Genomic DNA, 18,013 nt, shown 5'->3' with positions numbered 1-18,013 from the left:
CATACCGTTTATCATCTCAGGACCTATTTGACGTGGCCAGTGCTCTTAAAAGCCCCAGTAAATGCTGCTGCTGAACTAAAAGTCCATTTTGAGTAGCAGCAGCATTTGTGGATCACCAGGACAGGTGAAAGAGAAGGGGCTTGATGAGAACAACTCATCACACTCCAAGAACATGCACACACGAACAGGGCGGATGCATTATTTTAAACTGTGTCTGGCCAGCATGTCAGGATTGATTGGAGAATTCAGCAACAGAGAAAAGAGTCACGTCTGCAGTCAGAGATGAAGCGGCAGTTATCCACTCTATTTCTTGTCAACCGCTTAGATCAGTCTTTCATTTTAAGACAAATAATAATAAAAATCGTGAGCATCTTATGGGAGCTCTAAGGAAAATGTCACTTCCACCCCGCAACAAACTTAAAAAAAAAAATTTTTTTTTTAAACGAATAGCCTTCTTACCCTTCATGTAGAAAGGCAATCTGATGTGAAAATGTTTTCTCCTAAATGATGGAATATGCAGTCATGCACCAGCAACTCGGTGCTGAATATCAACTTGCCTGTTCTGGAAGAAACCGCTCTGGGGTTAGACAGAGCTCACTGTCAGAAAGAGAGGCACTTCAGAGCAGGAGGAGGGGCTGTGCACTCTGTTTCAGAAGATGGAGGTTTATCTTCCAGTGTAGGCCTTTGATGTTATTCATATGCTAACAATATCACCATTTCCTCACAGCACACAATACACAGGGAATAGAAGACATCATTTGCTGACATGGGGCGCCACACTTTCTGTCCAGCATACTGATCAAAAATCTGCATTCAGCTTCCACAGCGAAGCCACCACATCACCTTTAAATTGTTCTCTTAACACTTGAAAATTCCGGTCAAAATAATTTACCATTTTATAGAAGGAAATGATGAAACAAAGAACGCTCACTGTAGTTTCCCTCCGCTCCTAACATGTAGCCTCAGTGCCCCGAGGGTTCCTTTCATCTAGTCTAAGTGCTGGCATCTGACGCGACTGTTAACAGAGCTGGTCACCAGATGAAGTGAATTATCTCCACTGCCAAAGTTCCCACTTTCTGTCCAATTTAAACATCAATTTAACACAGAAACTGAAGGGTATTATGAAAGCTTTAACATGAACCATTTCAGACATGTGAAAAAAAAATACTAGAAGGTTTTTTTCCAACAGCCAAACAAATATGTAATTTTTTGAACCTGAGGATGGATCAAGAAAATGAATAGATCAGCAGAGCCCACCCGGCACATGCTTTAACTGACAGCAATGGAGAAGGACCTCTTCGTCTTAAGTAAACATGCTTTTCAGAACAAGGGAAGATTTTGCTAAAGAAAATGAAATTGTGAGGTCACTAGCTAAGTGCAGGGATCGACAGCAAAGAGGAGACTTCTGACTGAAAACATTTCAACCTCCATACCATCAACCTGGACGATCTGGAAGGTCTGTAACAGTTTCCTCTGGATTACTACGGTCCTTTTCAGGATACAGCGCGCTTTTCTCGTGGAAATTTTTTCTCCATTTGGATCAGTGAGCTGTTAACAGAATGTGTAAGCATATGTCCTGAATATCTCTTTGAAAATGAGACGACTTCATAGCTAATTCATAATGATAAAACTTGATGCTTTCTCACAGAGTAGAGCACTTCCTAGCACAAGCCACATAAATTAAAGCATACGCAGTTAAATCAAAAGGATATGAATTATTATCCATCTTCCACCTTTTTTAATCCTTCGTAATACAAATGGGATTAATATGCAAGATAGGCAAAGGAACTGCGTTCACAATTATAAAAACTTGCCCTTACCAAAACACAAGATTTGAAGAGGTGAAAAAAGATTTGAAGAGTCATATTTAACTAAGATTTAGTAACATACAAGTTAAATACATGTGATTTTGCTAGCCAAAAACATTCCCGACAGTTAGCATCATTAGAGATTTTCCTATAAAAATACTATTCCCTAGAGGCAATTAGTTACATACATACATACATAAAGTTACCCCTTTCACTAAACAGAATGTTCTAATCATCATCTCCATCTTCAAAGCATAATTTGGGAAACTGCAAGACCAGGAAATACATGTGCACTGATTGTATGAAACATTAATTACACTCTATATGAAGGTAAAAGGGATATTACCGTATAAGGATTGCATGGCTGTTCCCACATGAAACGCACACAGAACATTACTGACAAACTCAGAACAACCATATGCAATGTTCAATGCGACTTCCAAATATAAAATACAAATGCAGTATGTAATACACTTAGAGCAGGCTGCATACCAAATGATCAAGCAATTTTCTGAAGATTAGCCTTTAAGAAACAAATAACACAACACATACCATATGCACCTGTTAACGATTTATTTTTTACGTTGGTGATTGATCTTAAGTTTTAAAAAAACAAGTTTTCACAGAATTTTTCTACCGAGTACTCCTTGTAGTAAATTAAAGGAGAATTATAGAACCATTTTGCCAAAAGGGACCTTAGCTATCACGTGATATTATTTTTAAATGGAAAAATTGAAACCTCAAAATGTTAAGTTGCTCACTCAAAATGACAAAGTCCATCAATGGCAGAGTCCCATGTCTGAGTTCTTAGGCCAGGCTCCAAATTGAAGACACCCTAATTAGCTCATATTTACTCAAAACACATATCTATTTTTAAATCTCCATGGGCCAGCCTTGCTGTCCAGCACATCATCCACAGGAACATACAACTCTGGGGCCTGACAGAGCAACCCTGGTCCGTCTTGCAGTGTGAGTGCAGTGATGATGACTCACACGTCCCTCGGATTCACCAGAGAACAGGAGGAGATGCTGACCTCAACAGAAAAACAGACATGGCTCTATGAAAGCCATAACAGAGCCTAAAACTGTGTCATCCTGAAATGGGTTCTGCAGAGAACGCCTTAAGAGAGGATGTTTTGTTCTTTCTCTGAGCACTTTAAGAAACACACCAAGCATGTGCCAAACCTCCTCCCCAAATGCCATCAGCCAGAATTGGAAGGCAGAGAAAAAGTCTGAAAAATGAAGCAGAATATGTGACTCAACTGTACACATCACATAACTGCCCCCTCCTCCCCCTACAGCCCACCCCCCCCCCAGGCACAACAGAGAAGAGCCTCCCCAGCCCCACTACCCCTGAAAAGTGCAAACCAAATCACTCGAGTGAAGTTCCAGACATAGACCCAGATGTAAAACACCAACTGTAAGGAAATGTGGCCAATCACTCAGCATCCACTTCCCCCAACAGAACCTTGAGAACTGTCTTAACACTGAAATGTCAAACATCCAGATAGATTCTTAGTAAATTAAAAGTGCAATAACTGTTTCTTCCTGAATATCATCTTTTTTATTTCAAGGCAAACACAGCTCTGAGCTAAGACATTTCTTCAAAATCAGGATGCTAATGGGAATTCAGTGTGTTCCAACTGAACACGCTGGAATAATCATGCCAGAAAGCTTCCAGTTTGGATATGGTGGGGGTGGGGAGAGTGTTGTGGGGGGTGGAGAGAAAGTTAATTTTTAAAATATTACCAAAACAGACCATTTTTATGTCAATCACAGAAGTACTTGGTCTTCTACGGATTGCAGAAATTGGGAATCCCTTACAAGACTTAAGGAAACTTGTTAAGTTTTAAAACCATTCCCCAACCATCAAAGTTAATAATTCAATATCCAGCATTGTTCATAAGGTTCTAAGCACTGTCATTAACCAGACACATACAAGAACTTTTCTTCCCAATTATTCACTCTATTTCCTCCCCTGGCTCAGTAAACTCCTACTCTTGCATCGATCCAATTATAGTGGAAATTACTCTGTGTTATTTTAACTTTCATTAAGATTTATTTTTAAATAGATTAAATGTAATGCATAGTAATATCTTTGTGAATCAAGCTATTTACTATCTTGTCTTTTATTGTCAGTTTCCTTTAAAAAACCAATAAACCTGGAGGTGTAGCAATGATATGACTAAAATATGTACCCACCTTCTTCACTAATACAGTCCAATAGCTACACACACCAAATTTAGTATTACTAATCAGTAATGAGACACCAATCAGCTTACACAACGGTGGCACTGCTGAAAGGCACTGCCGTCTAAGTCCCGAGATTTCATGGGCTGTTTATGGCTGTCATGTGTATTTCGGACACTGCATATCATTAGTCACACTCTGGATTCCTGAGAATCAAAGTCTTACATAAGACAACAGTGAGATTATAGGTGTGCATTTAGCCATTCTGAATATAGTAGGTCAAGCAGTGATAGATGATATCAACCCTGATGGAGCTACTACTTAGAGTCTGACACCTGAGGAACGGGAAGGAGCCATGCTTTCATTAAAGCACAGTTACAAATATCTTATTGCATTCTCCAGGCTAGTTTTGATGCCCCTTCAGATTAATTACACTGAAGATTCCCTCAAAGAAATACTGACCAATGACCACTGCCTTGGCATGGAGAACTGGTAGTTTAGAAAACTCCTCTGAAATAAGATCCAAGAAGAGAGCTGTTGTAGACGAACACTGATTCCTACCCATCATGTTTATCATCAATCTGCACTGTGGTTTGATTGACAGAACACTTCACTGAGATAATTCTTTCTGTGTATTGCTATAATAATCAACTTTTTTATTTCCGTGGACTATCATGGGATATAGAGAAGAGAATTTTTAAAAATTCAACAAATTTCTTAGCAAAAGAGAAAAATGCCAGTTAACCTGGGAGGCCTGTATATAATTATCTAGCTCCTTGCTACTTGGGGTCTGTTACCAGGGGTTAGCACTGTGGCTATCACTGGGAACATGTTAGAAATGCAGAACCTCAGATACCACTGGACCTCTTAGTGCAGAATCTATATTTTAACAAGATCCCCAGGAGATTTATAGGGACATTAAATTTTGAGAAGCACTAATGTAGTTACATTTGTGATGTTAGAACCGTAGGGAAAATCAAACCCAATGTGTTACCTGCAGGCCTTTCTTATAGCCCATGGAAAATGTCAAGTCACATTTGATATATATTGTATCAAGTCTCAGGGGTAAACAAGTAAAAGCCAGTGGATCTCCTTGATACCACTTGGGGATTGTATTTTCTCAAATCCTTAAATCATCAAGTATTTTGGAACAAAAAAATAAAAGGATGGGAGTCAACAGATCCAGATGCTAGCTCTTTCTTGCCTGTGTTTGTAAATGAGTTTACCTCTCTGTATCCATTCTGTGCTCAACACTGTGCTGGGTTCTTGGGACTCAACACTGGACAAAACAGACATGGTCTCTTTGCTTCAGTTTCCTATGGTTAAGTTAAAAAGAGTTTTAGTCAAAAAGAAGCACAGATATATAAAATTTCACGGTAATGATAAAGAATAGTGAAGGATGATAACACAACATTAGAACTAGAGCTATGTGCTTTGTTTAGGGGTTTGGTCTCTGGCAAAGGAGAGCCACTGCAACCGTCTGGGGATGAGAAAGACATATGCCCTGAATTTTAGAACCACTTCTCTGAGAGCATTGATTGGAAGGACAGATTTAAGAGACAAGAGGCTGAACACAGGGGATCCAGTAAGGAGGACACTGAAGTTATCTAGTGAAGAACAAATAGGAACCTGAAGGGTAGAAGAGGCACAGAATGAACTGGTAGAACTTCAACTCAGAAAAGGGTCTCTGTGCGTGGGGTGGGGGCGGGGGGAGCAAGGGGAGCAGGAGGCAAACAAGCTGTGACTAACTCCACCATTTCTAGTAGGGCAGTAAAAAGTGATGAGGCTGATTTGCAGCAACACGGATGGACCAAGAGATCATCATTCTAAGTGAAGTAAGCCAGAAAGAGAAAACAAATACCATGTGATATTACTCATATGTAAAAAAAATTTTTAAAGACACTATGAACTTATCTACAAAACAGCAACAGGCTAGCAGACTTAGTAAACAGTTTTATGATTACCAAGGAAAAGGGCGGGAGGGGATAAACCAAACCGTGTTTCATAGACATATAGAGGGACTTACAGAGAGGTTTTCTTATATCTGTGTTCAGTTTGATAGTGACCTGTGTCTTTATAATTTCTAGACTTAAGGGGTAATAACCACTATGTGTCTCCCCCTTACATCTGTGTGGGGTCAAAGGGTATTAGATGTTTTCCTCTTTTCATAAATGATGAAACATGTTCAGGATGCCCAAAATACCACTCCCCAATAAAGTGCCCTGTCTGTTAGCTCTCACTATATTGACGTACACATGTCCCTATGAATATTACAATACACGTGGGCTGCACTGAATATCAATTACTAAAGGAGAAATGGGAGACAATTGTAAAGTGAGATAGGAAACTGGTCCGTCTCTGGTCCACACGCAGACTTCTCCCTCACCGCGTAGCTAGGACAGGACAGCAGCATATTAGAATCCTTTACCTATTTGATTTGGAGATTCAAAGTTAAACCCACTTCGGATAACTTGCTGTCCTTTCTAGCGACTAAATGCCTCCTAAGTCACGGTCTAATGGTGAACACTTAAAAGTATGACAGAGGACTGGAGCTGATAAAATATTAAATGCAGATTTTCATTTAAAACAAGCACTATAATCAGTAATCAAGAGTGTGTTTGCCTTTGTAAATCACTTCCTACACACGCTTGCCTCTGGTTGAAACAGCACCAGACTCTCTGTTCCTCAGAGAGTGTAACGCACTCTCCCAGGACATCAGATCCTGACTTCAAAGACTTGGTGGAAATAAAGGGCTTAAGTGGACTTTGAGAAACACGCCATGGTTTTATCTCCTGCTTATAGCATTCAGGGCCTGCTTGGACTCCCAAGTAAGAAATGGGTATTGTTGTCACCACCACAAAAACCCATCATAAACACTTGGTATATTTCTGGTGGGTAATCCAAAGAAAGGACAGTGCAATGCCTCTCTCTCTCTCTCTCTCTTCCCCTCCTCCCCATCTCTTTCACACACACATACACACACACACACACAGTAAAGAGGAACTGGAGCCACGGGAAATTCGGAAGGTGTGGTATAAGTCAGAGTGAGCTGCTTTTGCCTTTTAACTTCGAGAAAGAGCAAAGGCAGGAGGGAGAAGAGAAGAAAAGCAGGTTGAAAAGGTAACAAACAGTGCAATGAAGGCAACTAGGAGAAAAAGGGGAGGGCAACAAAACCAGCCCCCGAACCCATAATAATTCAGAAGCAAGGTCCTCATGGATGAGTGTGGAAGAAGAAAGTAGCTGGCACTCGTTTAGATAAGCACTGACGAAGTGGGAAACAAACGCCAGAGTCAGCAAGGGACCTGGTGGAAATCAAGCCAACAGAGTTTTTTTCAGAGTCTGATGTCGAGCTAAGCCCCCCTCCTGGCTCCGTCAGCCTTCGTCTTCCAGCAAATCTTGCAGGCTGGGCTGGTTCCAAGGGAGCCCTGGAGAGAGGGGGTGGCGGACAATCAACCAAGGAAGGAGGGTGGGTGTGCAGAGCGGGACTGGAGTCCCGTCCGGTTCCTAACCAATTGCCAGGCCGTGGGGAACTAACTTAGTCCTCAGCCTCACTTTCCTCACTTGTAAACTGAAAATAATTATGGTACATTTGTCATCCCTTGTATTGTGATATTTTCACAAGTTAATGTAAATAATTTTCAGCCCCTTCATGGCAGTAACATTCTAGCTATTCAATCAACAATAGATACTTTTGTCAAATATTGTTCATTATATTAAATCCGTGAAGTCAGAATCAGAATAATAATCAGATCAGTGATCATCAGAATCAAAACAATGATAGCTTACATTTTCAGAATTCATCCTGGGATAGGCAGAGCACGCTACACTATCCAGACCACCTCATCTAATTCTTAGCATGACTTTTTCACAGATGAGAACTCTGAGTCTATGGCCATACCACCCTGAATGTGCCTGATCTTGTCTGATCTCAGAAGCTAAGCAGCGTCGGACCTGGTTAGTACCTGGATGGGAGAACTCTGAGGCACAGAGTGAGTGAAAGTTCCAAGAACTTGAACCTCTAGCAGTGCAGCTCCAGAGTCTTTGCTCTAAAAACTATGCTATGTTATCAAAAGGTCCTTGGAACAAACCTATTCAACTTTTGCACTTGATGAGAAAACTGAGGCTTACAAGGGCGATGTCATTTATTTTACACTACACAGCCAGTCAGGCCATCAATCCATTGTAGGAATTTGAGAGTTTTTTTGCATTGGAAACACTCTCCAACCTCAAATGAATAATCCAGGGCCTGCCCTGGAGGTTAAAATGCATGTCCCATTTAATCCAGTCACTTTCCTCTACAGAAAATGCAATGAATCACTTTTATTTATTCATATCAGATTCAGAGTGGGGACGGCTGCTTTGTAAGAAAAACCAGTAAATTTACAACTGGTGGTATTCATTTGCATGACGAATGTAAAAGAATAGGAAAGGAAGGACAGAACCAACTCTTACTAAGTAATCACTCTGCTTGGCACTCCAGGCACTGGGAAAACTGACGAGAAACATCTGATTCACACAGACATGGGATGGGTCCTGTGGCCAGAAGGATCTAAGAAGAGTTAATAAGCTTTTATTCAGAAGCTATAAATAAAATACACAATCGTACTATTTAGTAACATTTAATAGGTGGGAGGAAGCTAAGATGAACATGGATATTGAAGTAGAAATCTGACTATCACAGCCTTTGGAACTCACCTAAAATGTGTCGGTACTCATTGATTTGGTAGGTGATGGATAGGAAGATTTCTTGGTGCCCAGGCAAGTGAGCACGCTACCTCAAACTTTAGGAACCCAACCTCAGACAGACACCCCCACCCAGGAGACTCTCAACTTCAACAGGAGAATTTGCCTCATGTCACAAAGTAGGCAAAAGGGCAGAAAGAGGAAACAGCTCCATATAAAGAGTTATTTGTCTTAAAACTACCTTTGGACAAGCAATTCCAAAGAAAGAGCGGCTCTCTTCTTGAAGCTGCTCCTTCCACCACTTCAATATAAACAAGACCCCCTAGAACAGCAGAGCTGAACCCTCTAAGATGAAAATAAGGATTCCCCAAGACAGAGGCATCAAATCCAACTTCAGAACCTCAAGTGATACTTTCTAAAGGAAAGATTCCATGCTCTCTGAGAACAAATCTTCCTTCCGTGGTGTCTTCACAGTCTATAACCCCATCTCACCACTCATCCAGGTCTTTAAAGTGTCACAATGTTACAGTCCCATTTCCAGGTGTGGCTCTGTCTTGTCCATCCACCTCAAGGTGAGGGACACTTTCCTTCCACTGAGTCATCTACTAAAACTTCTAGATTCCAGCTTAAGGGTGACAGCAGGAGTGCATGGAAGAAAGATGATAGGAATATGATTCACCAACGCCCTGGGTCTCTAGCAATATGGAAGCAAACAGTAGGGGTGTCGGCAAGGAGGCCCTGCCTGCCCCGGTGAAAAGAACAGGACAGCCTGATGGTGTGCTGTTTTCTGCACTCTTACACCCCACGTCGCCAACCATCGCTGTTTGTAGTGTTTCCAAGTGCTGACTCTGCTGAAGCTGGAAGACCTCAGAGGGACAAGTGTTACGGAGAGTGATTGATTGAAATTCAGAGCACTTTGCAGAATGATTTGTTTGACATTCCCAGTAGGAAACTCTTGTTTGTTGAACTTATTATTCATTCATGTATTCATGAAAAAAAATACAATAAATGCATAATCTCTGCACAGTGCCTCAATGATCACATTGAAATGAGCCCAGAGCTTTGCAGTGCTAAGCAAGGTCTTTAGTTTGCAACAGAACAGTTTTACATGGCAATATCATTAACTGTGTCTAGAGTTTACATTATGCTTATAAATCAGCCAGGGAAATTTAACCTGCATTGTAATTTAAGGTTATACAGAGAATCAGGCATTAAAAATGCATATGCATAATAATAACTCCTTGTGTGACTTTTTTCTTTCTTTCTTTTTTGACTTTCCTCCTACTGAGTGATTTAACAATTATCATGTTGAGATGTAACTGAGTCTGTTCAGTTAGTGTTTCTGTTTTGACTTTTTGACAACTAGAATATAAGCCAGGGGAAATGCAGAAATTATTTCCAACATCCAAGGGTAACTTGGGAAAATGGCTCTTTAAATAAGCTATTAGAGGAGGGGAAAACATGCTACATGATTTGGAAAACAACTGCTGTTAAATGCTGTGTTTTAAAACAACAGCTATTACTGGGCTTAAAACGGTAAGGTCAGAGTGTTAGAACAGCGCATTCTCGGTCTGGACCTCAGTGTTTACATTTACAGCTGCTACAGTGATAGTCTCTGGCCTTCCTAGTGAAAGTAAGAGCAGGGAACACAAGGAAGGACCCTCATATCATGGTGGCCTCCCTTTAAAATTGAGTGTGCTTGTTGGTTATCAAAAAACCAAAAAGGAACTCACAAACTGCATCATTATTCTCTTGCCCCCAGAGTTTACCCCCACAAAGATCTCTTTTATTCTCAAATACCCCTAGTAAAGGCTTCTATAATCTCCCAGCATATTTGTTTTAAAAAAATTTTAATTTATGTGGCAAGCTAATAAATATCTAATTGAATTCTTATTCTTTAAAAATAAAAATTAATTTACCTGGCCTTTCTCCTGCTCACACGGTAAGAGTTACCTGCACACATCAGGATTCACTATAATTTCAGGGTTGAAAAAAGCCAAGAAAACTATCACCTGAAAGTGTTTTCTGAAGCCTAGAGTAGCCTGGCCCCTGAGGTCACTGGTGACCCTGGTCATGGTCCAGTATTTTATTCATGTCCCTAGAATACCTGTAGAACTTCCACACTTAGATGCCTCACACCGACTACACATCCTGAGCTGACCCCAGCTGGCCCCTCACACCCTCCATTAGGCACCTCTACTCAACTTCTTTATCAGTATTAATTATACCACTTTTGAGTTCTCAAAATCTTACCACTTCACAGTGTGTTTCTTCTTTAATGTCTTTTCCCCACTGCTAAAACCACGCACATTTATTCAGAGTCAATATGTACCATAAGCTCCCCAATAGTCATTGCGGGTCTCTTTTACCATTTTCAAAACAACACATCTCAATCAACCTGTGTTCTCACCTGACCTTCTGCAGCAACACTCCAAGAAGCCAATTTGGCCTTCAATATCCACACATGTCAACATACTCAAAGCTGCTGAAAAATCTTCATCAGCGTCTGGTTCTACTGTGTGCCTCTGAAGCTTATAAACATTGCCTTGTCTCTTATTATCTACCTTTTCATGTTAAATTTATTTTTTAATTTTTTTGTTATTGAAGTATAGTCAATTTACAATGTGTTAATTTCTGGTGTACAAGATAGCGATTCAGTTATCAATGAATTAGAAAACAGAAAAAAGATAGAGAAAAAGGAATGAAACAAAGAGTTGTTTTTGTGAGAAAATCAAATAAATTTAATAAACTTTCAGCCAGACTGATCAGGAAAAAAAAAAGAGAGAGAGAGAAAGTAAAAACTACTTACAACAGGAAGAGAGAGGAGCCATTCCTGCAGACATTAAGAAGGTAATAAAGGAATATTACAAAGAACTTTAAGTCACTAAATTTGACAACCTAGATAAAATGGATAAATTCATTGAAAAACAAAAACTAAGAAAGCTCATTCAAAAAGAATAGATAAGTCAAATAGTCCATCTACAGTTTTTAATAGATTTGTAGTTAAGAATCGACCACAAAGCAAATCCAGGCTTAGGTGGTTTACTTAGGTGGCCTACCAAACTTCTAAAAAATAAACAAGGTCCATTTGTTTGTACACTCTTAGAAAAATAAGAGGATGTAACACTTTCCAACTTGTTCTATGAGTCCAGCAATACTCTTATTACTAAAACCAAGCAACAATATTAACAGAAAGGACAATTACTGAACAATACTCTTCATGAACACAGAGACAAATATTCCTAACAAAAACGTCATAAGCTGAATTCAATAATTTATAAAAATAATAAGAAATCATAACCAAATGAAATTTATCACAGAAATGTAGAGTGGATTTAACAAAATAAAACTAATGAATTTAGCTCACCATATTAACAAATTAAAACAGAAAAATTCTGTAATAATCTAAATATACAGAAAGTATTTGACAAAATTCAAAACCCATTCATGAAAAAAAAATCTGTCCAGACATTAAGAATAGAAGGGAACTTCTTCAACCTGATAAAAAGCATCTATTGAAAACCTAGAGTTGACATCACACGTATGGTGAAATATTGAACTATCTGCCCCTATTTTATTTTATTATTTGTGTTTGTGTCTGTATTTTCTTAGATATCTCAACAAGATAATAAAGCCAGAAAAAATAAGTAAAATGCATGGATAGGAAAGGAAAAAAGTAAAAGTATCTTTCTATGCAAGTAACATGTTATCTATGTAGAAAATCCAAAGCAATCTCCCATTAATCACAGGTATGAAGTACGGAATAATTATGCTAAGTAACAGCACCCTAAAGGAAACGGAACGGAGTGTAAGAGATTAACAGGATGATGGTGGGGATGAACAAAGTCAGTGCTACAGCCCGAGTAACCAAGAAGAGCCTCTCTGACAAACTGACATCTGAGGTGAGATCTGAAGGATGAGAAGAGACTTCTGGAAGAGCCTGGGGGAAGTGTTCTAGGACGGAACAGCAAGCACAATGCCCTGAAGCGATACAAAAAACAAAGGACACCACAGAATAAATATTTGAGCAGATTAAAAACTGCTGTGATTAGCAGATTACGTGATTTCTACTTAGTGAACCTAAGACAAACAACTTAAAAAATGATTAGAAGTTATAAAAGGATTTAGGAAGATGGCCAGGGACCTGATCATTGTACAGATGAATAGCGTAGTGGTTTTAGAGCACAGACTGCGGAGAAAGTTTCAACTTGTTTTGTTTAAACTGGCTCTACTTCTTCCTAGATCTGTTACAGCTGTGGTCCAGCTATTTAACCTCTCTATGCCTCAGTTTCTTCATCTATAAAATGGGATGGCTAATGGTACCAATCTCATTCAGTTGGTTTGAGGAGTAAATGTTTTAATATATGTCAAGTATTATGCCTGGCATATGGTAGAGTCTATTTAAGTGTTGGCTATTTTTCTTCTTATGCCCAAGGAAGCAACAATTCAAAGCTGTTATGAAGAAAGTTACGCCTTACAATGCCAACAAATGTATCATGATTGAACCCTAATTGCTAAAAGTACATGAGGAAAATTATAAAATACATGAGGAAAATTGTAACATTTAATAGAAGTAGATGAAGTAAAAACTGAATAAATAGGTAACTATGTTTTAGATTTCAAGTCTCACTCTCACAAAAGTTTCAGTTTTTATCCAAATTAACCTACGGTTAAGGGTAAACCCAATCAAAATCCCACTAGGATGTTTTATAGGACTTGATACATCGATCCTAAAGTTCATCAAGAAGAGCAATGAAAAGAGACTTGCCTGCCAGATACTGTAATTCTGACAGTATTAGTCATTAAAACTGCATGAAATTGGCTCAGGAATGGAAAAATAAAATAATAAAACTAAAGAGTCCAGAAATAGAACTAGCGTTAATTGTACATAATAAAGGTAGCATTTCAAATCAGTCAGAAAAATTCAATAGACGTTTAGCTCTCCACTTGAAAAACAATTAAGTTAAATTTCTATCTCACATTATTCACAAAAATAAATTACAAGTATATCATTTAACAATGGATTATATATATAATTCATATATATGAAGATAATATAATGAATTCACATATATTATATATCCAATTATATGTTATCTAAATACATATTATTTCTATAATATATATTTACATATTATAAATAGTTGCAGTGACTCTAATATGTATTATAAGTAATATAATATATAAAAATATAAAAATTTTAATATTCCTTTGGTACTAAAATTTTTCCTAAGCAAGACATAAAATCTAGAATATTTAAAGGAAAGATAGACAGCTTTGGCTACTTAATTTTTTTTAAGTTTGTGTAACAAAAGATGGACACATGAATTTAAAAGATAAGAAAGAGACTGAGAAAAATGTTTTCAACATCTAATATACGGAAAGAATTTCTACCAACTATTGAGGAATAAGATAACCCAATACAAATGTACAAAACTTATAAGCCAGCAATTCACAGAGGGAAAAAAATTCAAATTGCCTATAAACACACACAAAAAAGGCTTAACCTCATTGGTTATTTAAGAATATCAAGTTAAAGGCTTAACTTCATTGGTTATTTAAGAATTGTTAAAATAAAAATTACATTCTATTTTCAACCATTAGTTTTGACAATAATTTTTTAAATTACTAATATCCACTACTGACAAGGTTGTGAGCAAATGGGCATTTCCATAGACCCTAAGTGAAGATATAAAGTGGTATGGTTTAAAGATTAGTTTCGTAGTGTCTACCGATGTTTTAAAATGCATATGTACTTTGTCCCAACAATTGTACTTCTAGGAATCAATAATACAGAAACCGTCTAAGAATAATGAGGCATTATTAAATTGATGTCAATTACATCCAAGGCCCTGCAGCATGAAAACTTTAGGTTCAAATCCTACTTCCAACTCTTATGAGCTGTGGGACCCTGGGCAAGATGCAAAATCTCTGAACCTCAGGTTTCTCATCTGTAAAATGGAAATAATAATAGGACCTAGTTTACAAGTTCATTGGAAAGAAAATATCAAATAACTCATGTGAAGGGCTTAACACAGGGCATGGGACCTCATAAACTTTAAATTAAAAGACTTCATTTTCTGCTCTATTTCCCAGAATTTAAAACAGTGCCCATATCAGAGAAGCTCCATAAATATTTGTTGAAGGAATTTTATATTATTATTTCTCCAGCAGGCCTCATTTCCTCTGGGAAATCTCTGTGGTAGACCCTGTAATCTCTCTGATGTGCCACTCAGGTCCCTCTTCAAGAATGAAAGCCCTTCAGGTATTGCCTTAAATGAAGAGATACCCTCATCCCAGGGCAGTCCACAAGTGACCTATGAACATGGGGACTGAAAAGCCCAGACCTCCCTTCCTAACTTAGTAGAGCTTTGAGCCATCCCATCTTCAGAACTCTGCAAAGGGTCACCTGAGGTTTCCACTGAGACAGCACTGCAACCTCTCACCCTGCCAAATTCTCCTCTTTTCCTTCCTTCTCAAGTGTTCATCTCAAGAACATGCCTTAATAAATTCCCTAAATGCTAATTTTGGAAATGGCTTCTCAAGGAATCCAACCAGTGACAGTCTCTGAAAACTAAATATAAATGCCCATAAGATCCTCTCTTGTAATGCTCCATTGTTTTACTTCATCATAATTTGTAACAATAATAATAATGATAATTTGTGATTATTTAATATCTCCATAACTAGACTGTAAGCTAAACACAGAATCTGCTTTTGTTTAAAATGTTCATATTTTATCATGGAAATTTTTATTTGATATTTTTACTTTTTTACTATTACATTAAAATATTATTTATCTTGATTACTGAGCTTTTTGGTGTTGCCTTAAATTTTGTGCCTAAGGCAAGTGGCTCACTCACTATATCCTGGTTCCAAATCTGGCAGGGACCATATATTTTTATTATTGTTTTGTGTTTTGTGCTCATTTTTGCCACACCTAAGGCAATATCTGACATGTAGAAATCATTCAATAAATATCAAGTTAATAAATGAGTAAGTTAACTACAAGGAGTTTCATTGTAATGCTGTTTGTGACAGAAAAAAATATATGAGTAGATGAAAGTTTAATTATGATATATCCATCTATGCAAAACTTTTTAAAAGGATAAGACACAGACATATGTGCTAACATAAGAAGATCTCTAATACATCTTGACAAGTTCAAAGCAAGTTTCAGAATAATGTATATGGTATATCATACAAATAGAGATAGATGATAGATAAATACATATCTGAATAGATTAAATAGTGCATTACATACTAAATGCTAACAAGTTGCCTTCAGATAAGTGAGTGGAATTGTGAGTTGGAGGAAAGCTATGAAGGAAAATTTATATCCAGTACTATGTGTAATTCTGAATTATTTCAACTTTTAAAGCACTTACAATCATATGTTAGTCTTTTTAGCCTTAAAAAAAATTTATAAAGGTTTACCACCTCCAGGAAGCCTTCCTTAATGCAATACTGTTGAACACCGCTCTACTGTGAGCCTCCTTAGCCTGGCACACGGCCCTCCACTTGTCTGCAGGATGAACTGGAAGGTTCAAGTAATTCACATCTATGTTTATTCTGTCTCATCCATCAGACTGAAAACTCCTTCAAGGATGAGGCCGATACTTTTGCTTCTTATGCTTTTCCAATAATACAGCTCAATAGTATTCTATCCAGAGTTGTATCTGACTACCTTATAAATGTGAGGCCATGTGAGTGGTTCATTGTGTTTGCATATGGCATACAAACCTGCTACCTTATTTCTTTTCCTATCCATGCAAGAAATTACAGTGAATCCTGAGCTGAATCAAAGTTATAAAAACAGTTATGAGCCATACTTAGACATTCTGCAGATTAGGTCTTCCCACAAAAGTTTCTGTGCTCTGACATTATATAGGCTAAAACTGATACACTATCATAGGTATGCCAAGCTTTAAGAGGAATGCCTATGACACAAGATTCAATCAAACATGTTGTCAAACAATCTATTCCTTATAAAATTTTCCGAGAAGTATTGAGTCAGATTAAAGAGGCAACAATAACCAAAGACAGATTTTTAGTGAGGTGTCTTGTACAAAGATTTCACCTCTCTTCTTCTAATTCCTGACCCCGGAGATTATTCAGCGTGTTCCCTGGGGCCCTGGAATTCCCACGGGGGTAGATGAGTTGATACTGATGGGCATGGCTGTGAAGATCTGGAGAAGACAGTTACTAAAAGACGTCCAAAGAACCGAGTCCATGGAGGTCTACCATTAGGTTTCTCTGTAAATTTCCTGCAGCTTCCATCTATATTGGGTTATATTACAGAATATTCAAAGTTGACTTATGTTTATGCACAGCCTGAAGTGAACAGAATAGGTCCTGACGTGACTTTAAATCTCCGAAGGCAGAGAGATTCAATATCAGTCAGTCTCAGTGTAATATTACTTGCTGACAGTGCACTGAATTTAGAGATCAACTGCATTGAAAGTTTTGCTGTTCTCATGCATGCATTCATATTTAGAGCCTAATTTTCTTATCTACAGATTGCAAAACTATTTGGATTCTAAAATGTGGATTGGAGGATGGGGAGAAGGATGAGCACATTTAGAAAAGGTAAGTGGATGTGGGGGCGGTTTAGGAATCTGATATCTGAAAGTTATAAATTTTAAAAGCTCTTATTAACTTCCAGCTAAAGCTAATCATCTTTATTTAATGCTCCTATTAAAAATGAATGAGATGCAACTGCAAACATGTTAAGATTAACAGATACCTAGAAGGCAAAAAAAAGTCATAGTTTTCTGGTTTACAGTGAAATGAAGATGCTTCAAATTATGTTTTCTTTAAAAAAAAGAAAAATATTCACTTAGTACTCACCATTTATTCATTATCCATCCGTCATCACTTCACTTACTATTTCTCAAATCACCAAAATTTCTTTTCCTGAAGGTCACTGACAGTGCAGATGAAAAGCCAATACCCTCATAAAAGCATAAAGAGAACGGATAACATCTAATATACTATTTAATCACCAAGGCCCAATTCTGCTTGGGACCCCTTAGACCCAATGTCAGCTAGGGAAATGCTGACTCATTTTTAATAAGTCAGTGCATAATCAGCCTGGAAAGACAGAGGCATCACACCAAAAATAAGTGCCGGATCAATTAACAAACTGGAGAAACTCCTATGATCAAATACAAAGGCTGAAAGGACATGTTTTGGATGAATTCTGTTTTATATGAGAATATTCAAATTACTTAATTAAGGCTCAGGTCATAGTTTAAGATTGAGGATTGTTTCAAGCATCTCTTTTCCTAGAAAATTCAAAATAACAATCGAGATATCAAAGCTCTCCACCC

Source organism: Camelus dromedarius, chromosome 3 (assembly GCF_036321535.1).
Source record: "Camelus dromedarius isolate mCamDro1 chromosome 3, mCamDro1.pat, whole genome shotgun sequence".
NCBI lineage: Eukaryota > Metazoa > Chordata > Mammalia > Artiodactyla > Camelidae > Camelus > Camelus dromedarius.
This window is presented reverse-complemented; position numbering follows the sequence as displayed.